Source organism: Oryctolagus cuniculus, chromosome 12 (assembly GCF_964237555.1).
Source record: "Oryctolagus cuniculus chromosome 12, mOryCun1.1, whole genome shotgun sequence".
NCBI classification, from domain to species: domain Eukaryota; kingdom Metazoa; phylum Chordata; class Mammalia; order Lagomorpha; family Leporidae; genus Oryctolagus; species Oryctolagus cuniculus.
Window position 1 is genome coordinate 78842763 of NC_091443.1, and position 25934 is coordinate 78868696.

At 38.9% G+C, this 25934-nt stretch overlaps 1 protein-coding gene and 1 pseudogene across 5 annotated transcripts in view; both read right to left on the reverse strand.

Annotated features, from left to right (window-relative positions):
• RFX7 (regulatory factor X7) overlaps nt 1–25934 on the reverse strand; it is a 148899-nt gene that overhangs the window by 82536 nt on the left and 40429 nt on the right. The gene's annotated exons all lie outside the window — the stretch shown is intronic.
• The window catches only part of LOC138844689 (nucleolysin TIAR pseudogene), a 64669-nt pseudogene continuing 38735 nt past the window's right edge, over nt 1–25934 (reverse strand).

Here is a 25934-nt window from a genome sequence, read left to right on the forward strand (position 1 = left end):
TTTCTTTTTGCATTGTTAATTACTGCTTTCATGTCAAGATTATGTTGCTGGGTTTATGTAGGGCTATGAGTTTTATATTTTCTTCTAGAGTGGTTTTTTTAAAAATCATGATCTACAGTCCTTTATCTTCAGTAATGTCATTTGCCTTAAACTCTATTTTGTCTCATATTAATATCACTAAACCACCTTTTTATTGCCATAAAAGCATTTTAATGAGTCTTCAAATTTTTATTTATTTATTTTCTTTTTAAAACTTTATATAAAGGGAACAAATTTCATGTATTTAAAATATACACGTTGTTAAGAGCATAATTATACTTCTCACCCTAGCATCCCACCACCTTCCTTATCCTTTCTTTCTTATTTTCCTTTTAATTGTTACAGTGACATACTTTGAATTTACTTTATAATCACAAGCTTAATCCTCCACTAAATAAAGAAGTAGTAAGAGAAAAACACCCGTTCTTCAAGTATATAGATAAGGGCTATAAACAATAATCAAATCTCAAAATGCCAATTTCATTCATATATTACATTTTTTTTTGTACTCTGTGAATTAGTTGCCACGAATCAGGGAAAACACATTTGTCTTTTTAGGACTGGTTTATTTCACTAAACATCATGGTCTCCAATTGCATCCATTTTGTTGCAAAAGCATATTTATAAAATTACATTTGATGGAATTCCCTAAAATATTCCCCGAATGTTTTGATTTCTTTGAATAAAACTATACTCTGATATTCTGATGCAGATGTTGAGGTGACCCTGCCACACATAACAATTATATACTCTAGACAAAAAAAAAAAAAAAAAAAAAAAAGGCAAAAGAGATTGACCAAAAGCAAGCAATAACTAGATGGAAATCATTGTTAAATGAAGGAACTGCACTGAGCAAAATTTTTATAAGGCTGTCACCTAGGAGTGCTACTTACCAAACTAAATGGCAACAATCAACTAGAACTATGGTCTTGCCAGCTGAAGGAGAACAAAGTTTTGGGTTGTCAGGGCAGCTGGAAAGGAAACAATGAAATCCCAGAAAAGAAGGTACTGCAAAATTTCTGTATAAACTATGCCCAAATATTTGGATGATCCTTGTTGGGGAATGCCTCCATGGTTCCCAGCCTCCCCACCCCCCCCAAAAAAAGCTAGAAGGGGGAAAGCTCTCAGATAAGATTTTTGCTGCTACCTGTCACAAAAGGGATAAAAGCTGGAGTTTGAATCTAGCCACACTGAATTAGATGTCTAGTAAGGTAAAAAATTCAACACTCACCACAAAAAGACAACAGAATCCAAAGTCTACAACGTTTATTACCCACAACACCTATTATACAAATAAAATTTACTAGAGTAAAGAAACAGGATAAAAAAGACCTAGAATCATAAGAAAAGGTAGATCACAGAAACCAAACCCTGAACGATGGAGATGTCAGTATTGGTAGAAAAGGTAGAATGATCATAATAAATGTACACATGAGGGAATCTTAGCTGATAAATGGAACCCATGGAAAAGAACCAAATGTAAAATATAGAATTTAAAAGATATCTGAACTGAGAAATTCATTGGATGACCTTAAAACAGGAGAAAATATGGAGGAAAGGGGCCACTGAACTAGAAAATGAGTAAGTTTATTGAGTCTAAAAGGAAAAAAACCTTTTTAAAATAAACAAAGCCTCAGAAATGTGTAGTACAATATGAAGTAGTCTCATTATGAGCAATAGAGAAAAAAATGAGACAGAAAAATATTTAATAAATGGCCTAAGTTCCCCAATTTTCATGAAATACAGAGATCAGTGAAGCTCAGCAAACTCCAAGAAGGACAGTTATAAAAAGAAAACACACACAAACATATCATAGTCAAAAGGATGAAAACACAAAGAAGCACATCATGAAAGCACCCAAAGCAAAGTAATATTACATACAGTGACGAAGTGATATGAATGACAACTGTCAAGTGATTTGCAACAGAGGAGCCAAAGCAATTCAAAGGAGAAAGGAAAATTCTTTCAACAGAAGCTGATGGACTAAGTGGATAAATCTGTAAACAAATAAACATACCTCATCCTGTAGAAGAATTTGATCTGGATCATAACTGTAAAACTTTAAACTATCAAGTTATCTGTAGGAAATTATACAGGAATATATGACTTGAGAGCCAACAAAGATTTCTAAGGATAGAGAAGCAATAGTCATTTTTTTAAAAATAAACAAACTAGGGGCAGGAAGTTACGGGCAGGCATTGTGGCACAGTATGTTAAGCTGCTGCCTGTGATGTCTGCTACTCGTAACAGAGTGCTGCTGGTTCAAGTCTCATCTATTCTGCTTTCAACCCAGCTCCCTGGTAATGTGCCTGGAAGTGACAGATGATGGCTCAAGTACTTGAGTCCCTGGTACCTATGTGGGAGACCCAGATGGATTCCTGGCTCCTGGCTTCAGTCTGGCCTAGTCCCAGTTGTTGTGGCCATATGGGGAGGGAATCAGCAGACAGAAGATTTCTCTCTCTTCCTCTCTCTATTTTGCAACTAATAATTAAATAAATAAATATTTAAAATTAAATCAGATTTCATCAAAATGAAAAGCATCTCCTATCTGCTTAAAGACATCAAGTGAAGAAAATAAGCCACTAACTGAAAGAAAATCTTTGTAAAACATATCTAACAAGAGGCTTATCCCAAATTAAAGGACTTTTACAACTCAACAGTAAAGATAGGTAACTCAGTAAATAAAGTAAAGATACTTCACAAAGAAAGGATACACAAAAGTCCAATAAATACATGAAATCATATTCAACATCATCAGTCACCAAAGAAATGCAAAATGAAATCCTAATGATACACTATTCAGTATATCAATAAAATGGCTAAAATTAAAAACACTGAAAACACCAAATGTTGGCAAGGATTCATAGCAGTGTGAAAGGTAAAACCACCATGGAGAAGCTTAGCTAAACATAAATCTATCCAAGAAAAACAAAACTGTATTTCCACAAAGCAAACACACAGGAATAACAATGTTCAAAGCATCTTTATTCGTAATAGGTCAAAAGTGCTATCAATCCAACTAGCATCAACATAAAAATGGATAAACACTTGGTGGCACAGTCACACAAAGAAACAGTATTCAGCATAAAAAGGTACAAACTTCTGACATATGGAAGAGCATGGATAAATCTAATGGATATTACACTGAGATAAACCACTCAGAAAAGTTTTGTGGGACTCCATTTTTATGAAGTTCTACAAAAGGAAAAATCTATATAGTGAAAGAAAAATTATTAGAAGTAGTTTCTCAACAGGACAAGGAGCTGGCTGACTGGGAAGGAGCATGCATGGAGATTGAAATGTGCTGTCCCATTTCTCTTGCAAGAAATAAGACTCTGTCCCAGATGCTGGGAGTGTGTGTAGCAGAAAGCTCTCAGTGTCTGACTCCTATCAATATGGTGATTGCCTACAGTGAAGAAAATTTCAGTCCTGTGGACACACTTTGTCCTAGGGGACAGACAACACAGAGGTATAAAGGTCAGGCAGGCCCTGGCCCCAACTTGGGGCAACTCTGATGGCTGCTTCCAGCTTCAGAACTCTCCAGACGGTTTCCTTCCTGCCCACTCCTTTCCATACACGTGATTGTTTTTAAAGTGGTTCTTAATAGGGAAGAATCTCTAATATGAAAGAATGAACTCCCTTTAAAAAAGAGGGTGAAAACCCTAGTAGTAAGAAGTAAGACCATTCAAGAAGAAAAAACAAAACAAAAACAAACAAACAAAAAAACCTTGTAATCTTCACAAAGAGAAGACAATGCATTTAAGAAATAAAAACTAAACACCATGTAAATGTATTTTAAAAGAACATTCAGAGTCAGAAAGAGAGATTTTAGAAAAATTGAAATGATTGGGCTGGATATTTTCTGTTTGTCCTTCCAAACCCACTCTCTACCCTCTACCCACGAAGCTGGCCTTCTGCATGCATGAGTAGGGTTCCCTTCCTTTCTTTGCCAGCAGGCCAATAGGTGCCACTGCAAGGAGATGAAGGAGCAAAAGTAGGAGGTATTTATTCCACCTGACTCTATTTGGCAGGCAAAGAGGTAGTGGTTGAAAACTCTGTTTTTTCTCAGCAAGAACTGTAAAACATTTTCACTAATTAATTAAAAGAAACGAAAACTTTGATTACAAATAAAAAATGAAAGACATGAAAATTTAAATCAATTGATTTTTAAAATTCACTAAATTACCAAACAAGGAGGCCAGCGCTGTGGCATAGTGGGTAAAACCACCGCCTGCAGTGCCACATCACATATGGGCACTAGTTCGAGTCCCAGCTGCTCCACTTCCAATCCAGCTCTCTGCTATGTCTTGGGAAAGCAGTGGAAGATGGCTCAAGTCCTTGGGCTCCTGTACCTGTGTGGGAGACTCAAAAGAAGCTCCTGCTCCTGGCTTCGGATCGGCACAGCTCCGGCCGTTGCAGCCACCTGGGGAGTGAACCAGCGGATAGAAGACTTCTCTGTCTCTCTCTGCCTCTCCTTCTCTGTGCGTAACTCTGACTTTCAAATAAATAAAGAAAAAAAATCTTAAAAAAAAATTATCAAGCAAGAAGTGGAATTGATCTCAGAGGAATATAGTTAGATTAACTCTCTTTTTTTTTAAATAATTTCTGCAAGGCCGGCGCCGCGGCTCATTAGGCTAATCCTCCGCCTAGCGGCGCCGGCACACCGGGTTCTAGTCCCGGTCGGGGCACCGGATTCTGTCCCGGTTGCCCCTCTTCCAGGCCAGCTCTCTGCTGTGGCCAGGGAGTGCAGTGGAGGATGGCTCAGGTGCTTGGGCCCTGCACCCCATGGGAGACCAGGAAAAGCACCTGGCTCCTGGCTCCTGCCATCGGATCAGCGCGGTGCGCCGGCCGCAGCGCGCCGGCCGCGGCGGCCATTGGAAGGTGAACCAATGGCAAAGGAAGACCTTTCTCTCTCTCTCACTGTCCACTCTGCCTGTAAAAAAAAAAAAATCATTTCTGCAACTAGTTAAGGTTAAGAAAATTTTTCTAGCAGTTGTCAAAATATGCACAAAAGTAGTTTACCATTCAATAATGATTCATTGATGTATATTTGAGCTTGCAATTTAAAAGATAGCAATTTGGCTTTTTAATATTTCATAATTTAAATGTTCTTCATTATTATTTCTGACTACAACTTTACTAATTGTATCTGCAAATAATTACTGTCCAAATGATGTTAATATATTTCTAATTATTTTATGCTTTCTAAATTGTTCATAATTGATTATAGTGAAAATGCATTAAAATTTTGGTTTTACTGATTTATTATAAAAATGTTTATTTGGCCGGCGCCGCGGCTCACTAGGCTAATCCTCCGCCTAGCGGCGCCGGCACACCGGGTTCTAGTCCCGGTCGGGGCGCCGGATTCTGTCCCGGTTGCCCCTCTTCCAGGCCAGCCCTCTGCTGTGGCCAGGGAGTGCAGTGGAGGATGGCCCAGGTGCTTGGGCCCTGCACCCCATGGGAGACCAGGAAAAGCACCTGGCTCCTGGCTCCTGCCATCGGATCAGCGCGGTGCGCTGGCCGCAGCGCGCCGGCCGCGGCGGCCATTGGAGGGTGAACCAACGGCAAAGGAAGACCTTTCTCTCTGTCTCTCTCACTGTCCACTCTGCCTGTCAAAAAAAAAAAAAAAATAAATAAATAATAAATGTTTATTTATTTATTTATTTGACAGGCAAGGAGACATATAGAGAGGGAGATCTCCCATCCACGGTTCACTCCAAAATGCCTGCAAGAATTCCACCTTGTCTCCCACATGGGTGACAAGGACTCAAGTTCTTGAGCCATCATGTCCCGCCTCCCAGGATGCATTAACAGGAAGCTGAATTAGAAGCAGAGGAGCCTGAATGGGAACTGACACTCCAATACGGGACGTGGCATCCCAGGTGACGGCTTAACACATTGTGCTACAACGCATGCCCCAGTTTTATTGATTTTTAAAAAGTTCATAAAAATGTTAACAGTATCAAACTGGCATTCTGATATAAGACACAATCAACAACAAATCATTAAGCATCATAATTTTGCTGTGGTGTTTACTGTGTTCATGGAGCATGCAAACTACTCATCTCCTCAATCTTTCAAGTTAAATTTTGCATAGCAAGTCAGATTACCAGAATTTCACGAAGTAAATCTTAATCTTAGAGCAAGGGGAAAGCAAAGGGGGAGGAAGGTAAACACCAGCAAGCAGAGCACATAAAAAGTTAAGCAAGAAAGATACTTGAGAAACAAATTTTGTTCTAACTGAAACTAAAGAGTGAAACTGGGTAAAGCTTTCTTACTTAGCAGGGCAGCACAGAGGAGACAGTAAATTTTAAGAAACATGTGTTTAAAAATAAAAAACTTAGCCTAAGCCTACTTTATTTCATGCAAATACTTAAAATCACATGTCTCCCTTTTCTTTACACTTTACCATGATACCATATATAAATCAGTCATGAACCAAAGAATACATTATTAATAATGTCTGAAAGAGCATTTTGATACCTTGCTTGCTAGAAACATTTCAGAATCTGTTTCCCCAGTTTCAACAAATTGTTTATAATCTATTTTGTATCTCAGATTATACCATTGTAAGAGGTTCCCACTGTCCCTTCCAACACCAAGCATGGCCTCCATCCTGAAATTCAATACTGTTTTTACATTTATTTGGAGTACTCAAGTCTGAAGTCAGAGTGACTTCCTATATATTTGATTAAAATTTCTTCTGCTAGATCTCACCCAAGCAAAGTCTGAAGTATACCAACTTTAAGAAGCTCTTACAATGTAGCCTTGCCAGGACAAATTAAACAAATGCTTAGCCTTCACTCCTATGAAATAATCAATTCCTGAAACATACACTGACATTAGATCCCTTTTGTAGGGATCTGTGACTGAGCTCACAGCCCATTACAGTAAAACATGTTTTTATCTTATACTTGCTCACAAGGAACGTGAAGTACTAGTTGAGTACACCTTATCTGAAGCACATGAAAACAGAAGTGTTTCAGATTTTGTAGTTTTGTTGGATGCTGCAAAATTTGTATTGGCTTTACCAGTTGTTAATTCATACTCTTAAAATCTGAAATCTTAAAAGCTCTGAAATTTGAAACATTTTGAGTATCGTCATTAAAAAAATTTAGATTCTAGAGCATTTTGAGTTTCATATTTGTGGGTTAGGGATGTTCAACTTGCATAGCTGCTCTGGAAGAAAGTTTGGCATTTCCTTAAAAAGGTAGAAACAGCATTACCATGATTCAACAATTCAACAATTCTACTCTTAGGTATATATGCACAAAAACTTGCATATAAATGTTCATAGCAGCATTATTCACAAGAATGTATTTATTTAAAAAATATGCTAAGCAGCCAGAAATGAAAAGTCACATACATGATTCCATACTTATGAAATATACAAAATAGCTACATGCTAGATATAAAGCAGACTATATACAAAGCAGGGACTTGGGGGGAGGAAAAATGGGGAATGCCTGCTTAGTGCATGTGTGTTTTCCTTCTAAGATGATAAAAATGTTTTAGAACTAGACACAGGTGATGGTTCCACAACACTAAATATATCAAATGCCAAACAGTACACTTTCAGTAGTTAATTTACTATCTTACATAAATCCTACTTCAGTTAAAAAAAAAAAAAACTGGATCATTAGGGTCATAAAACTAAGGAAAATCCCATTTGGATACTGCTACTGCCCAAAGAGAACAACAACAAAAAAATTCAAAGTACCAAATCTGTTTCTTTTTTATAACCTGAACTCCTCTAGAATACTTACTGTTCACAATTCTTGGCTATATTTATGAACTTTTGGGGAATCTGTAACTATATACCACATAACGACAGTTTGGTCAACAGCAAACTGCATGCACAAGGGTGGTCCTGTAAAGTTATATCACTTGTTTTGTCTAAGGACACTGTGTTGATATTCCTACAATGACTAAATCACCTGACACATTTCCCAAAACATGTCCTGGTTATTAAGTGATGCATGACTGTACTTTGAACGCAAATTAACCTACCAGTGTTTCTCAATAAGGCACCAACACTTTAGACAGTACTCTTGTTTTCTTTACAGGTTTGTCCTATGCATTACAGGATGTTTGGCATCACTTGATGGTGTTCACCAAATGCCAGCAGTGCTTCCTAGACATTGGCAACCAAAACTGCCTCCGCACATTTCCTGTGTTGCTGGTTGGGAGCCACTGCTCTAGACTGCAGGAAACAAAATCAGCTCACATGCTGCTTACTGAGTCAGGTATTTTAAGTTCCTTAACAGATACAACACATAGTTCTATACATGAGTTACTTTTAAAAGCCCAAACTTCTTTAGGCACAGAAAGTGAACTCCTTGCTTCTGACACAGTATGTTATAAAAGTTTAATTTTTTGTAACCCCTATTTTATTGTACCGAAAAAAAAAAAACTAATTGCAATCAGAAGAATGAACTTTAATCACCAGGTAACTGTTGCCTACAATTTAATTAATGACATTAATAAAACTGAAGTTTCAGTTTCTTAATGGTGTTATTTCATTCACTGATTTAATATTTTCTTTGTTTTTTTTTTAATATTACCAAGTTCCAAATATATAGGAAAGTTACAAAGAATAACGGAATAATGTAACACTCATAGACTTGTCAACCATTTGAAAAAATCTTAATGTTTTCCCTTTTCTTTTGTCCTTTAAGAAAAAAACTTTACAGATAAAACTAAAAAGGTCCCTTGCTGGACACTAACCAATGTCATGCCATCAGTTCTTTCTCAGTGGTGGTCACATGCAGTACTTGTTTATCATTCCCATATAAATGTATATTTTTATTACAAATGTCATATATATCCATAAACAATATACTGCAGTTTAATTTACTTTATAGGCATGAAGTTATGGTGTATATGTCCCTGTCCCTCTATTAAATGTTTTTTACTGACAGGCATTAGAAATTTATCTATTTTTATGTATTCCAGTTTTTTTTTAACTTTTATTCAATGAATATAAATTTCCAAAGTACGACTTATGGATTACAATGGCTTCCCCCCAATACCGTCCCTCCCACCCACAACCCTCCCCTTTCCCACTCCCTCTCCCCTTCCATTCACATCAAGATTCATTTTCGATTCTCTTTATATACAGAAGATCAGTTTAGTATACATTAAGTAAGGATTTCAACAGTTTGCTCCCACACAGAAACATAAAGTGAAAAATAATAGATGATTTTTTTAAATGATGATGAAATCAGATCAGACCTATTGTCATGTTTAATCCCAGTGAGAGTCAAGTTGGGAGTTGATAATTTCTTTTTTTTTTTTTTTTTTTTTACAGAGGATCAGTTTAGTATGCATTAAGTAAAGATTTCAACAGTTTGCACCCCCATAGAAACACAAAGTGAAATATATTGTTTGAGTACTCGTTATAGCATTAAATCTCAATGCACAGCACATTAAGGACAGAGATCCTACATGAGGAGTAAGTGCACAGTGACTCCTGTTGTTGACTTTACCAATTGACACTCCTGTCTATGGCATCAGTAATCTCCCTATGCTCCAGTCATGAGTTTCCAAGGCTATGGAAGCCCTCTGAGTTCTCTGACTCTTATCTTGTTTAGACAAGGTCATAGTCAAAGTGGAGGTTCTCTCTTCCCTTCAGAGAAAGGTACCTCCTTCTTTGAAGACCTGTTCTTTCCACTGGGATCTCACTCACAGAGATCTTTTGCCAGAGTGTCTTGGCTTTCCATGCCTGAAATACTGTCATGGGCTTTTCAGCCAGATCGGAATGCCTTTAGGGCTGATTCTGAGGCCAGAGTGCTATTTAGGACATCTGCCATTCTATGAGTCTGCTGAGTATCTCACTTCCCATGTTGGATCACTCTCCCCTTTATGTATTCTATCGGTTAGTGTTAGCAGGTACTAGACTTGTTTATGTGCTCCCTTTGACTCTTAGTCCTTTCATTATCATCAATTGTGAACTGAAATTGATCACTTGGAATAGTGAGATGGCATTGGTACATGCCACCTTGATGGGATTGAATTGGAATCCCCTGGTATGTTTCTAACTCTACCATTTGGGGCAAGTCAGCTTGAGCATGTCCCAAATTTATGTATTCCAGTTTTAATTTATTTTTATATGTTCTGGGGAATTTTAAAGAAAGTCAAATCTTTTGTAAATAATTTTAAAAACCATGTGGTTTATTTTGCTTATTTAACCAATGGCTGTTATTCTGTAAAAACTTGTATAAATGAACCCATGGGAGACCAGGATCCTGCCATCGGATCAGTGTGGTGCGCTGGCCGTGGGGGCCATTGGAGGGTGAACCAACGGCAAAGGAAGACCTTTCTCTCTGTCTGGCTCTCTCACTGTCCACTCTACCTGTCAAAAACAAACAAACAAACAAACAAAAAAACTTGTATAAATGGTAAACTTTGACTATGTTATTTTACCTAATTGTATTTCACGTGTATTAAGAGAAAATGTACAGAGTTTTGTTAATAAAATTTAATAATGTTGATTAAAAAATTTATTCATTTGAAAGAGCTATAAGAAGTAAAGGGAGAAGAGTGACAGGGAGAGAGAGACGGAGAACGAAAGGGAAGGGAGGTGGAAGGGCAGGGAGATAGAGAGAGACATTTTCCATCCACAGGTTGACTCCCAAAATGGCTGCAACAACCAGGGCTGGGCAAAGCCGAAGCCAGGAGCCAAGAATTCCACCCTGTTCTCCCAAACGGGCAGCAGAAGCCCAAATATTTGGGTCATCTTCTGTTACCTTCCCAGGTGCACCAGCAGGAAGCTAGATCAGAAGCTGATTAACTATAACTTGAACCTTCACACTGACATGGAATGCCAATGTTGTAATGCCAGCCTCTTCAGCTTTTTTAATATTTTTAAATATTTAATATTGTTTAAATTTAATGTTTTTAGTAATATGAACTAAACTGTGTATCCCTTCCCTTACCTCCCCAATTCTTAGGTTGAAGTCTTAACTCAGTACCTGAGATTGTGACTTTATTTGGTGATAGCATCTTTATAGAAGTATAAAACATCCTAAAATGTAATCATTATGGTAGGCTCTAATCCAATATGACTTGTTTCCTTATAAAAAGGGGAAATTTGGACACAGATACTATAGTAGCCCTAGCAAACTAACATACTTATACTCCACTGTTTGAACATAGTACTTTTACTTACTCATTGACAGATGGACTCTTTTAGTATTTTCACCTCTACAGCGTACCACATAATACTTCAAGAAACAACTGACACATACATCTGGCTATACACAGTGCATGAATTTTTCTGACACAGAGACAGAAATACAGACATATGCCAGAGTATGCTGACCTTCAACATTCTAATTATTGTCATATTGTCCTCCAAGGTAGCTTTAGTCAATTTACAGTCCACCAATTTTGTATGAGAATGATTATTTCTACCCTCTGCAAAATCTGCCAGTTACAGACTTTCTGACAATCTGACAGGTGTAAAATATTTTGTTGTTTTAATATTCATTTAGTAAGGTTGAGAATCTTTACATGTATACTATGAATTGCTTACTCATATCCTTTCCCCTTTATTTTTCTTGGTTGTTTGCCTTGTTTATCATGATTTTATTTACTTACAGGGGTCCTTTTCATACTTTAGTTATTAAACTGTTGGCAATTATTTGAGTTACAAATAACTTCTCCTTATCTGCAGTTTGTTCTTTCTCATGGTGTTTATTATTGCACAAAAAGCTTTTATTTTAATTTAATCCAATTTATTAATATAGCCATGGAATGCTTAATGAAAGTGTTTCTCAACAAATGTGTCATTCAGTGATTTCATCATTGTGTGAACATCAAAGAATGTGATCAACACAAACATAGATGGTATAGGCTAATCACTTCCATGGCCTCTTAATAAAATCAAGAGACTCAATCAAAACAAGATGTATGAGGCTGCTGTTGGAGTAACATGGAGTACTGTATACCTTTTTATATAAGCAGAAGGGTACACTCTAAAGTGACAGTAACAAGAATGGGAAACACATGAACCAGTAGCCAAGACATCTATTGTAAAGTTCTACCTATCATACATAACTGTATTGCTATACATAATTGCATGTGTACACTGGCAGTGGACTAGGTTTAGACCAGCATCATCCCAAACATGTGAATAATGCATTATGGTAAGATACTAGCATGGTTATACCACTTAGGAGAGGAATTTTTCAGCTCCATTATCATCTTGTGAGACCATCTTATGCAGTCCATCACTGGCTAAAATGTTGTTATGCAGTGAATGACAATTTTTTTCCTCACAAGAAGTACTTTCAATATCTTTTTTAAAAAAGATTTATTTATTGAAAGTTAGCTACCCAGAGAGAGAGAGGAGAGGCAAGGAAAGAGAGAGAGAGAGTTAGAGAGAGAGAGAGGACTTCCATCCACTGGTTCACTCCCCAATTGGCCGCAATGGCTGGATCTGCATTGATCAGAAGCCAGGAGCCAGGAGCTTCCTCCGAGTCTCCCATGTGGGTGCAGGGGCCCAAGGAGTTGGGCCATCTTTTAAAGTTTTCTCAGGCCACAGCAGAGAGCTAGATTGGAAGTGGAGCAGTCGGGACGTGAACTGGCATCCATATGGGATGCCGGCACTGCAGACAGAAGCTTTACCCGCCCCCAATACCTCGTTTATGTTCCTTATTGTCATAAATACACTTTTTACTCAAAGTTTTCTTTTCACATCTAGAGGTTGAATTTTCCTGAATTTTTGTGTTTTTTTTTTTTTCATGTAAATAGCTATAGGTACCGGTACTCTACCCTTTGTCTTACAGATAAGCCCTGAGTCTTGTTAACTTGTATGCTGAGCCAGCACTTTGTATGATACACACTGGGCAATTATAAATATGTATTTAACAAAAGGAGGGATGGAGAGAAGAGAAGGGAGAGAAAAAGAGGCAAAGTAGGAATGAGACTGTGGGCGAGAGTATTTAGATTATTGTCCTGGGTGCAAACTAAGTATCAGAACCATACAAGTCAAAGAGTATTAAAACAGATTCATGGAGTAGAGCCTGCAGAAAGGCGGGCTTTCCAGAATTCTAGAGAGCTGGAGGTAAAATACTATTGATGTGCAACTGGTCACTAATTCTGTTTTCTCTTATTCAGGCCGTGAATATGGCCAAGCTGGTGCTGAACTGGTTCAAAATACAGAAAACGGGGCCAGCGCTGTGGCGCAGTGGGTTAATGCCCTGGCCTAGAGCGCTGGCATCCCATATGGGTGCCAATTTGAGTCCCAGCTGCTCCTCTTCCGATCCAGCTCTCTGCTGTGTCCTGGGAAAGCAGTGCTTGGGCCCTGCACCCGCATGGGAGACCAGGAGGAAGCACCTGGCTCCTGGCTTTGCATCGGCGCAGCGCGCCAGCCGTAGCAGCCATTTAGGGGGTGAACCAAGCGAAGGAAGACCTTTCTCTCTGTCTCTCTCTCTCTCACTGTCTAACTCTGCCTGTCAAAAAAAAAAAAAAAAAAAAAAAAAAAAAAAAGAATTAGAATGTCCTGGCCTCCTGGTGGAAGTACATACCAAAAACTACAAAGAATTATTGCTGAAATATTTATCGATTTTTAGGAAGTAAAGGAATATGCTAAATACCACTATGAGGATGAAATCACAAAAATCCAGGTTGTGGGAAACTCCATAGAACAAATGACCCAATTTCTTAAAAAAAAAAAAAAAAAAGTAAGAAAAATTCAGGAAGGGAACCTATAGATATATGTCAACCAACAGAAATGTAAGATATTGATTCAAGTAAATTATAAAAATGTCAAAAAGAGAAACTTGTAGAAATTTGAGCACTGACTGTATGCTTGCTGATATTAAGCAATTATTATTTTGGCATGTTAATCATATAGCTATATTTATATACAGATAAAATGATTATATCTCAGAGTCTCTTCAAAATAAATACTGTTAATATGAATTATATATATGTATATATACATACAATATAAATTATATAAATAGGATTATATAAAGTTAGCTGTAAAAGTATTTATTAAAGTTGAATGATAAAGATATAAAGGCTCACTGTATGTTCTTTTTTTTTTCAAATATATTTCAAATTTTTACAATGGAAGTTTCAAAAGGGAGAAGTATATTAACAAAATCTTACAGGAAAGTACAGCAACCACACAGATGCTAGTTGAGACCTCAAAACCTTCTGAGATAGATTTAAAAGATGCAACAAATTTAACAAAGACCACACAGAAATCTAAGAAATGCAGATTTAGCCACCATAATCAGTGTCTATGGGGTGACTGTTAATATTTATTTAGCAGAGAAGGAGTGATACTGAAAGAGTACATTAATATACAAAAGTTCAGAGTATAGAAACTGATTTTTAACTTTCTAATGAGTTATTTTTCTTTCTTCTGTATGGGCAACTTTCATTTTATGACTGCCGTTGCTTCAAATGCTGAATTTTACCACAGAATATTAATAAATAATTAACTCTAAACAGTTGTAAAAATCTGTTTTTGGCACTGGTGCTATGGCATAGCAGGTAAAGCTGCCACCTGTGGTGCCAGCATCCCATATGGGCACTGGTTCAAGTCCCAGCTGCTCCACCTCCGGTCCAGCTCTCTGCTGTGGCCTGGTAAAGCAGTAGAAGGTGGCCCAACTCCTTGGGCCCCTGCACCTTCATGAGAGACCCAGAAGAAACTCCTGGCTCCTGGCATCGGATCAGCACAGCTCCAGCAGTTGCAGCCAACTGGGGAGTGAACCAGCGGATGGAAGACCTCTCTCTCTCTCTCTCTCTCTCTCTCTCTGCCTTTCCTTCTCTCTATGTAACTCTGACTTTCAAATAAATCTTTAAAAAAAATTCTGTGTTTTGAGGAGGCAGTGTTTTGAACAATTTTTGCTGCTGTTTGTATCAATCTATACACTTCTCTAGATTTTTTTGCTATGTAAACAGATTTTCAGAATGATAATGAAAGCTTAAAGAGTCAACAGGATTCAAATGTGTGGTCTAACATAATAGTAAGCATTTGCTCAGATAATACATATTTTAAAGTAGTAAAAAAAAAAAACCTTCAAACAAATTTATATAGTAGTAAACACCACAGTGTACATAGCCAAGAAAAATATATGGTCCTTGAAAGGAAGAATTTGATTCTGCAACCATTAGGACAGTTCAAGGAGTTCATAGAAAATTAGAATTAAAAGATAAGTTTATCTGGGTAAAACCTTTTAAAAGCCATGCACAATTTTTTTTTTATAATTCAAATTTTTTTACAAACTTTGTGAAGATTCCTCATATACACAGACTTCAAAATTATTTTTGCATCAAAATGAACTGTTGTTTTAATTTAATCTTCCATGAACTTTCTGAAGTGCTCTTGTATATGTTGGTAACTTAGATGAAACATTTTTCCCCCTAAGGTGTAATACACCATATTACAATAACAAGCTTGTATAAGTACTTAATAAATTCAATCTACTCTAATTCTTTTTTTTTTTTTTTTTTTTTTTTTGACAGGCAGAGTGGACAGTGAGAGAGAGAGACAGAGAGAAAGGTCTTCCTTTGCCGTTGGTTCACCTTCCAATGGCCGCCGCGGCCGGCGCGCTGCGGCCGGCGCACCGCGCTGATCCGATGGCAGGAGCCAGGAGCCAGGTGCTTTTCCTGGTCTCCCATGGGGTGCAGGGCCCAAGCACTTGGGCCATCCTCCACTGCACTCCCTGGCCACAGCAGAGAGCTGGCCTGGAAGAGGGGCAACCGGGACAGAATCCGGCGCCCCGACCGGGACTAGAACCCGGTGTGCCGGCGCCGCTAGGTGGAGGATTAGCCTAGTGAGCCGCGGCGCCGGCCAATCTACTCTAATTCTTTCATTCACAGATAAGAAAATGGAACGGCAACAATGTCATAGATGAGCGGAGTGGTACAGTGGATTAAGCTACTGCTTGGGAAGCTTATGTCTGGTATCTATTTCTGAGTGCCTGGGGTCCACTTCCAATCCAGTTTCTTGATAATACACCTGGTAAGACACCAGATGATGGCCCAAATATGTGGGTTTCTGCCACCCACATGGGAGACCAAAATGGAGTTCCTTTCTCATGGTTTTGGCCTGGACTAGCCCTGCCTGTGGTGGGCATTCAGGGAGTGACCTATGTGACAGAAGATTTTTTTCTCTGTCTCTCCCTCTCTCTTTGTTGCTCTGCCTTTTAAATAAGTAAATTTTTTTTTTTAATTTTTTTTTTGACAGGCAGAGAAACAGTAGTTGGCTGGTGCCGTGGCTCACTAGGCTAATCCTCTGCCTGCGGCGCCGGCACCCCGGATTCTGTCCCGGTTGCCCCTCTTCCAGGCCAGCTCTCTGCTGTGGCCTGGGAGTGCAGTGGAGGATGGCCCAAGTCCTTGGGCCCTGCACCCGCGTGGGAGACCAGGAGGAAGCACCTGGCTCCTGGCTTTGGATCGGTGCAGTGTGCCGGCCATGGCAGCCATTTGGGGGGTGAACCAACGGATGGAAGACCTTTCTCTTTCTCTCTGTCTCTCTCTCACTGTCTAACTCTGCCTGTCCAAAAAAAAAAAAAAAAAAAATAGTAGTTGAAATCTGCTTTGGGTATACTTATGAGACAAGATACATTATTCTTTTCAACAATTTATTAGGGCAGTGAAGGGTTCAGTGCTCCAACATCTAATCTAAAATTGAGTCACTAAATTCAATGTCCTACTGTCTTCCACTTAAACCCACGAATCACAAGATTCTTCTCATTATGAAATGTCAAAAACATAAAAACCATTTGATTGTTAATACTAGAAATGTCTCCTACAAAACAGTAAGAGAACCAATGGTGGAAAGTTTGACCTAAACACACTTCAATTCATTAGCTAGAAGGCCATCAAAAGACAGCAAAGAACTCTAAGTTAATCTCCACAGTGTTCAAATGATGTCTTAGGAAGATACCAATATATATATATATTTAAAATATATGTATATATATTTTAAAGGTAGAACAGTTATGAATAGAAATATGTAAATATTTTATTAGTTATATAGTTAGAAAGGTCTAGATTTTCCATCTTTCTCCCTAATCGTGTCTAAGGTGTGATTACATGAAGGAATGTCTGATAGTAATTCCTTCTTGGGAGACTTCAAAATGATGTATGGGATCAAAGACTATTTGTTCTTAGGCCAAAAAGCTTTATTAAAACCTGGATAATGAAAGAGGTTCACTCTCTCAGTTCACTGGAAAAGTGCCTATATTCTCATTGTCCATTAGAAGTATAATACAAGACACACAGGTAATCCTAAATTACATAATTGTGTTATTAAAAAGAAGTAAAAACAGATATTACTTTCAAGAAGATATTTTTAGTATTTATATATCCAAGTATTAAATTCATTGTTAAATATAAAAAAGTTATATTTTAATACATAGTCAATAAAAATATTGGGATATTTAAGTCCTTTTTTCTTTGAAATCTTGCATTTTATACTTAATATATCTCAATCAGACCACTTATCAAAGTGTTCAATACCTATGTGTAAGAGCTAGTGTATTAGGCAGGACAGGTCTATGGCACAACATGCTTGGTGGACTAGAGAATGAAAGAAAAGTCTGATGACCGCTTCAGAGGTAAGCATGCAGAGAAAAAAGGGACCATGTGTTCTTTTTAAATTACAGGGATTTAGTCCTAAAAGATATATAAAATTCCCAGTCTATTAGGTAGACTACCATTACTCATGATAGACACAGAATCATTGCTTTCTAGGAGTAATAGAGTAAAATGATCATTATCCCAGTATCTGTCCCCCTCAAGTACTAAGCTAATATCCTATTTTCTCAAAATCAAGAAGCACAAAAAAAGATAATAAAGTGTTTTACAGTTGTCTTACTCAGTAAGGGATTATGACAGAACATAAGACAGTTGTGAAGCCAGCCATATGACCATATGGAACAGAAAAAGAACTGCAGGCTTAGTACATTTTAGTGACATATTGCCAGTATTCTTGAAATGCATCTTGTGAAAACTGTCCCAATGTACATAGGTAACCCATGTAAGAAGTAGATAATGTACCAGTAAATTTAGAAATTGCTGAGTTAAACAAGATTGGATAGGACTTTAATTTTGTTTAAAATGGGATTTTAATTATCTTAAGAATTAAATTCTTCTATCATTGTAATACAGGATTCCTAGAGGGCCTTTGTATTTTACCATGTGCCATATTCATTTGAGAGTGGGTTAAAGAGCTATCCTATGCAGCATTTCCCAAACTAATTACTAGTACCCCAAGTTGGGATATACTAATACAGAAACACAGGTAAGATGCTGCTCCTACAACTCCAGAGAGAATCAATGCTAACTTATTAGTGAAGGCTTTGAGAAAAAGGTTATTGTTGGACTAAAGCTCTGAGGGTCTAATTCCCAACAATATTCTAATATAAACTCTAAGGACTAAATTTTTAGAAATACCTTTTTGACTAAATCAAGAACAAAAGGCAAATGATCTGTCTATAGAGCTTTATCTATCCCCATACTCAAATTCAAGTAATAATGGCTATGAATATAGGGGGAATTTATTTTAGTCTTATGCTCCTGCACACCGAAATATCAAATGGGAGTGATGATCACAAACTTGTTTAACTCTAAAGCTGCTAGCTATGACTGAAGCAAGGCATGGAAAGAGTTTTGTGAATCTGACAACATAAAGTTTTAAGAAGTAAACAGCCTTAATGTGCTGTACATTGAGACTTAATGCTATAACGAGTACTCAAACAATATATTTCACTTTGTGTTTCTATGGGGGTGCAAACTGTTGAAATCTTTACTTAATGTATACTAAACTGATCTTCTGTAAAAAAAAAAAAAAAAAGAAGAAGAAGAAATTATCAACTCCCAACTTGACTCTCACTGGGATTAAACATGACAATTGGTCTGATCTGACTTCATCATCATTTAAAAAATCATCTATTATTTTTCACTTTATGTTTCTGTGTGGGAGCAAACTGTTGAAATCTTTACTTAATGTATGCTAAACTGATCTTCTGTATATAAAGAGAATCGAAAATGAATCTTGATGTGAATGGAAGGGGAGAGGGAGTGGGAAAGGGGAGGGTTGCGGGTGGGAGGGACATTATGGGGGGGAAGCCATTGGAATCCATAAGTCGTACTTTGGAAATTTATATTCATTAAATAAAAGTTAAAAAAAAAAAAAAAAGAAGTAAACAGCCTTGGCCGGCGCCAGCGGCTCACTAGGCTAATCCTCCGCCTTGCGGCGCCGGCACACCGGGTTCTAGTCCCGGTCAGGGCGCCGGATTCTGTCCCGGTTGCCCCTCTTCCAGGCCAGCTCTCTGCTGTGGCCCGGGAAGGCAGTGGAGGATGGCCCAAGTCCTTGGGGGTCCTGCACCCCATGGGAGACCAGGAGAAGCACCTGGCTCCTGGCTTCGGATTAGCGCGGTGCGCCGGCAGCAGCACGCCAGCCACAGCAGCCATTGGAGGGTGAACCAACAGAAAAAAAGGAAGACCTTTCTCTGTGTCTCTCTCTCTCACTGTCCACTCTGCCTGTCAAACAAACAAACAAAAAAAACCAGCCAGTCAGAAGAGTAACATACATAGAAACAACTAAGAAAAACCACAGAAGCCTGTACTTTGGCAAAGCAGATTAAGCTGCCATTCTAGATGCCTGCCCTACTGGAGTGCTGGTTTGAGTATCTGCTTTACAGAGCTTTCAATCCAGCTTCCTGCTAAGGTGTCTGGGAGGCAGCAGTACTTGGGTTTCTACCACCCACTGGGAGACCTGGATGGAGTTCCAGACGTCTGGCTCTGGCCTGGTCTAGGCCTGATCTAGACCTGGTTGATGGGGCATTTGGTGGAATGAACGAGAGGATGGAAGATCTGTCTCTCCCTTTCTGTTTCGGCGGCCATTGGGGGGGGGTGAACCAACGGCAAAAGGAAGACCTTTCTCTCTGTCTCTCTCTCTCTGTCCACTCTGCCTGTCAAAAAAAAAGAAAGAAAAAGAGAAAAAAAAAAGAGAAAAACCACACAAACACATATATATACAGATACACAAAAACACCACCAAAAAAAAACAAAAACAAAAAAACAGTAACAACCCAACACCATATCTTCTAGAACCAAAAGAGACCTAAAATACTTCAAATAGTATCAAGTAAGATGATAGAGACAAAAAGCAGTTACTTCTTCTAAGGAGGGAGATTTTTCTATGGCTTGTGGAAGGTATCCCAAAATATATACTCCAAAAAAAAAAAAATTCTCTGATCTCTCCAAATTCCTAGTCTGGATTAGATGTTCTTTCTACAGAATCAAAGGAGAGAGAACACAAAATGAAGCTGCAAGTAGAGTTAACACTTCAGTCTTTAGGAAAGAGAGTTCTAACTGCCAGCAGCAGCAGGAGACTTTCAACTTTTGCCAATTCTAGTCAGTATGAAAAGTTGTTTTAATTTGCCTTTCCCTGAGAACTAGCAAGTCTGAGCAAGTTTTTAGTAGTTTTTTGACCTTATATCTTTTCTATGAAATGTGTAGTTTTACTTTTCACTTGGATTTCTATTTGCTTCTTTTTTAAAAAAAGATTTATTTATTTGAAAGTCAGAGTTACACAGAGAGGGAAGGGGAGGCAGAGAGAGAGAGAGAAAGAGAGAGACAGAGAGAGAGAGAGAGAGAGAGAGAGAGAGGTCTTCCATCTGCTGGTTCACTCCCCAGATGGCCCTGCTTGTTTAGCAACCTCTAGGACTGGGGCCGACACTGTGGCATAGTGGGTAAAGCCACTGTCTGCAGTGCCAGCATCCCATATGCTGGTTTTGAGTGCTGGTTTGATAGAGGCTGCTCCACTTCCTATTCAGCTCTCTGCTGTGGCCTAGGAAAGAAGTAGAAGATGGCCCAAGTCCTTGTGCCCCTGCACCTGCATGGGAGACCTGGAAGCAACTCCTGGCTCTGGATTCGCGCAGCTCTGGCTGTTGCAGCTATCTGGGGAGTGAACCAGAGGATGGAAGGCTCTCTCTCTCTCCCTCTGCCTCTCTTTCTCTCTCTTTGTAACTCTTTCAACTAAATAATAAATAAATCTTAAAAAAAAAAAAACCCTGTAGGATAGCTTTATATATTTCAAATACTAATCTTTCAGTTGTACTGCAACCATCTTCTCCCAGTTTGTGATTTATCCCTTTGCTCTCATTACTGACACAAGTTTGATTAACAAACTTCCTTAGGTGAAAAACAGAGATATCACCCCATAACTATTAGTAGGACTACTATTTAAAAACAAGATAAAGGGGGCTGGCACCATGGCTCACTTGGTTATTCCTCCACCTGCGGCGCCAGCATCCCATATGGGCGCTGGGTTCTAGTCCTGGTTGCTCCTCTTCCAGTCCGGTTCTCTGCTGTGGCCTGGGAGGGTAGAGGAGGATGGCCCAAGAGCTTGGGCCCCTGAACCCACATGGGAGACCAGGAAGAAGCACCTGGCTCCTGGCTTTGGATCGGTGCAGCGCCAGCCATGGCGGCCATTTGGGGAGTGAACCAACAGAAGGAAGACTCTTCTTTCTGTCTTTCTCTCTCACTGTCTATAACTCTACCTGTCAAATAAATAAAATTTAAAAACAAGATAAAATGGAAAGATAGAAAACAACAAGTGCTGGTAAGAATGCAGAGAAAATGGAATCCCTGCTGCTAGTAGGGATGTAAAATGCTACAGGAAAACAGTAGGGTGACACCTCAAAACATTAACAATAAAATTACCAAAAAATCCAGCTGTTCCAGTTCCAGATAATTACCAAGAATTAAAGTAGGGACTCGAACAGGTATGTGTTTACCCATATTCATAGCAGCATTATTCATAACAGGCAAAAGGTAGAAGCAACCCAAGTGTCTTCCATGAATGAATGGATTAAAACTTATATACACATACAATCCACATACAAAGTATCTTCAGTAGTCAAATTCACACAGACAGGAAATAGAACAGGACTGGAAGGAGGGGGATGAGGTGTCGTTTAATGAGTACAGTTTCAGTTTTGCAAAATGAAAAGAATCCTGGAGATGGATAGTGTTGATATCCGCGTAGTTATGTGAATTAACTTAATGCCACTTAACTATGCTCTTAAAAATTTTTAAACGGATAATTTTTTGTGTATTTCACCAAAATTAAAACAAATTTTAAAAATAAACTTCAAGCTAATCTCATACTATATACAGAAATTAACACAAAATGGATCACAGGCTTAAATAAGACAAAGCCACAGAACTCATAGGTAAAAGAAAAAAAAATCTTTCATATGTAGGACAAGGCAGACTTCTTAGGCTTTAAATCAAAAGCATTATCTATAAAAGGAAAAATTGATAAATTATACATCTGTTTTGCAAAAGAATATTAAGAGGATTTTCAAAAAAGCTATGACTTCTGAATTCTGGCAAACCATTTAAGAAAACTAAAAGTTGCCACTAAATGCCATGCAAGAGAAAAGTTGAACAAACTGAAAAATCACCAAGTCTTCTTAGATCCATCACGGGACAAATCACAGTCCTCCAAATTGGAGTGACTGACAGTCACGTGCAGAGAAGTGCCACTTGCTAGAACAGAACAGTGGTTCTCTGCAAGAACCACTACCAAGGAAGGGAAACTTGAACTACAACTGAGGACTTGCTCAGGTTCAGTGTGGACAAGGAAGAGACATTAAGTCCAGCAGGAACCAGTAATTGGAAGCATCCATGCCTCTTTGAAATCTACCTTTAGTAGCTCTACCAGGTTTTCACAGTGAATACTTTAGAAAAGTTCCCCAATGTATAAAGTAGGGAAAGGGGAAAAGGAACTACTTTGCGATACATCAAAGCACAGTGTTCTTCACAAGGTCTACTCTCAAGAGAAACTAGTTAACCAGAGCCTAACCTGTTGAGGCTTTACCAAAGCCTAACAGACCTGGGAAAAGGGAAATACCCAATTCTACCCACCCACTCTAGCCATTATATTCCAAAGAAGTGGGTGGGGGGCAGTGTTGAGGGAACTGAGAAGCACTTACAGTCCAGAGGAACAGACTCACTAAAAGGCAAACTTAGTAACAGAATTATAGAACATTTCCCTTATGCCCTACCACCAACATTACTAAAGGTCTATTTACAACAGTTCTTTTTACCCAGAACATCGTGGCTGACTGCCAATAGAAAGCTACAAGAAAGTCAAATTCAAGGTCCAGATTCAAGAGCACACAGCAAATACTAAAAGTAGACTCCAATATGGCAGGGAGGTTGGAATTAACAGAACCAAAATGTAAAATGACTATGATTAAGATGCTAAAGGGTCCAATGAAAAAATAGACAGCCTGTAAAGACAGATGGCCAATTTAAGTAAAGGGATGAGAATTTAAGAACTAAAAAGAGGAGTTGGCACTGTGGTGAAGTGGGTTAAGCTGCCGCCTGCGTTGACGGTATACCATGTGGGCAATGGTTTGAGTCCCAACCGTTCCACTTCCAATCCAGTTCCCTGCTAATGCACCTGAGAAAGCAGTAGAAGATGGCCCAAGTGCTTGGACCTCTGTACCCACATCGGAGACCTGGAAAACGCTCCTGGATCCTGGCTTTGGATTGGCCCAGCTCTGGTCATTGTGGCCATTTGGGGAGTGAATCAGAGGATGGAAGATCTCTCTCTGTAACCCTGCCTTTCAAATCAATCAATCAATCAATCTTTTAAAAAAATAACTAAAAAGAAATGGCAGAGATCAAAAATGCTGTAATAGAAATGAAGCATGACTCTGATGGCCTTACTGGTACTCTGGACACAGCTAAGGAAAGGTTCTGAGGTTCAGGATATCTAAATAGGAGCAAAATTGAGGAGCAAAGAGATAGACTAAAAAAAAAACCAAACCAAACCAAACCAAACAAAAAACAAAAAACAAAAAAATCAAAGCAGACTATCCAAGAACTGTGGGACAACTACAAAAGGTATGTAATATACACGTAATGTAAATAAATTCCAACACAATTGGAAAGACAGCAAAGAAAAATTTTTAAAAAATGACAAAGAATTTCCCCCAATTAATTTCAGACCTGAAACCACAGACCCAGAAAGCTCAGAGAATATTCACCAAGATAAATGATAAAAAGCCAAACCAAAACAAAATAAAGCAACAAGCAAACCACCTAGGTACATATTCTCAAACTATAGGAAATCAAAGAAAGACAAATCCTAAATGAGGCCAAAGGGAAAAAATACCTTACCTACGCAGAAGCAAAAATAAGAATTACATCTGGCTACACCTCAGAAACCATGTAACAGGAGTGAATTAATTTAAAATATTGAGAGAAAAAAATTCATCAATCTAGAATACAAAAACCTGCAGGCCGGCGCCGCAGCTCACTAGGCTAATCCCCCGCCTTGCGGCGCCGGCACACCGGGTTCTAGTCCCAGTTGGGGCACCGGATTCTGTCCCGGTTGCTCCTCTTCCAGGCCAGCTCTCTGCTGTGGCCCGGGAAGGCAGTGGAGGATGGCCCAGGTGCTTGGGTCCTGCACCTCATGGGAGACCAGAATAAGTACCTGGCTCCTGCCATCGGATTAGCGCGGTGCGCTGGCTGCAGCACGCCGGCTGTGGCGGCCATTGGAGGGTGAACCAACAGAAAAAAAGGAAGACCTTTCTCTCTGTCTCTCTCTCTCACTGTCCACTCTGCCTGTCAGGAAAAAAAAAAAAAAAAAAAGGGAAAAAAAAAACCTGCAAAAGTATCCTTCAAAAACATAGGAGAAATACTTTTTTTTCCACACACACACACACAAAGAGGAACTTTGTTGCCAGTAGACCTGCCTTACAAAAACTGTTCAGAAAAATTCTTCATAGGGAAGGAAAAGGATAAAAGTCAGAAATTGGATCTATATAAAGAGCACTAGACAAAAATGCAAATATAAAATTAAAATTAAAATTTCTGTGACACCTATATATGTTTTTAAAGATTTATCTATTTGAAAGGCAGAGTTGCAGAGTTACAGAGAGAGAGAAGAGAGAGGAAGAGACAGAGTGAGAGTGATCTTCCATCCACTGATTGACTCCCCACAGGGTCACAATGTCTAGGGCTGGGCTGAACCAAAGCCAGGAACAAGGAGCTTTCTCCAGGTCTCCCATGTGGGTACAGGGCCCAAGCACTTGGGGCATCCTCTGCTCCTCTCCCAGGTAAACCAACAGGGAGTTGGATCAGAAGCGGAACAGCCAGGACTCAAACCTGGCACTGCAGGAGGCGGCTTAAACAACTGCGCCACAATGTTGGCCCCTCCTTTATTTTTAACTGACTCAACAGATAATAGTTACTAAAAATAAAAGGACAATGTATTCAATTATGCATGCCTTTACATATACACAACCTCCTGTGTGTACACTTCTATTAGAGGGGGCTTTAAAAAGTTCTTAGGAACTGTATGTTATGAAAAAACTATACAAAATTTCATTTTTTCTTTGAAAGGCAGAGTGGACAGTGAGAGAAACAGAGAGAAAGGTCTTCCTTTACCATTGGTTCACCCTCCAATGGCCGCTGTGGCTGGCACACTGCGGCCGGTGCACCTGATCCGAACCCAGGAGCCAGGTGCTTCTCCTGGTCTCCCATGGGGTGCAGGGCCCAAGGACCTGGGCCATCCTCCACTGCACTCCCAGGCCACTGCAGAGAGCTGGACTGGAAAAGGAGCAACCGGGACAGAATCCAACGCGCTGGCACCACAGGCGGATTAGCCTATTGAGCTGCGGCGCCGGCCCAAAATTTCATTTTTAAAATAAAAATAAGTTTATCTTTAATTCTATCTCCGATGAACTTTTTAGAGTTCCCTCATACGAGTGAAATGAATGAACAATAACAGAAAGAACTAAAGACAATTAGGATTATTTTGTTATTATAAAATACTTATATAACCCACACAGCAGTTTAAAGGTATTTGAAAGTAAGGTTAGTTAGAACAGTTATAAGTGTAT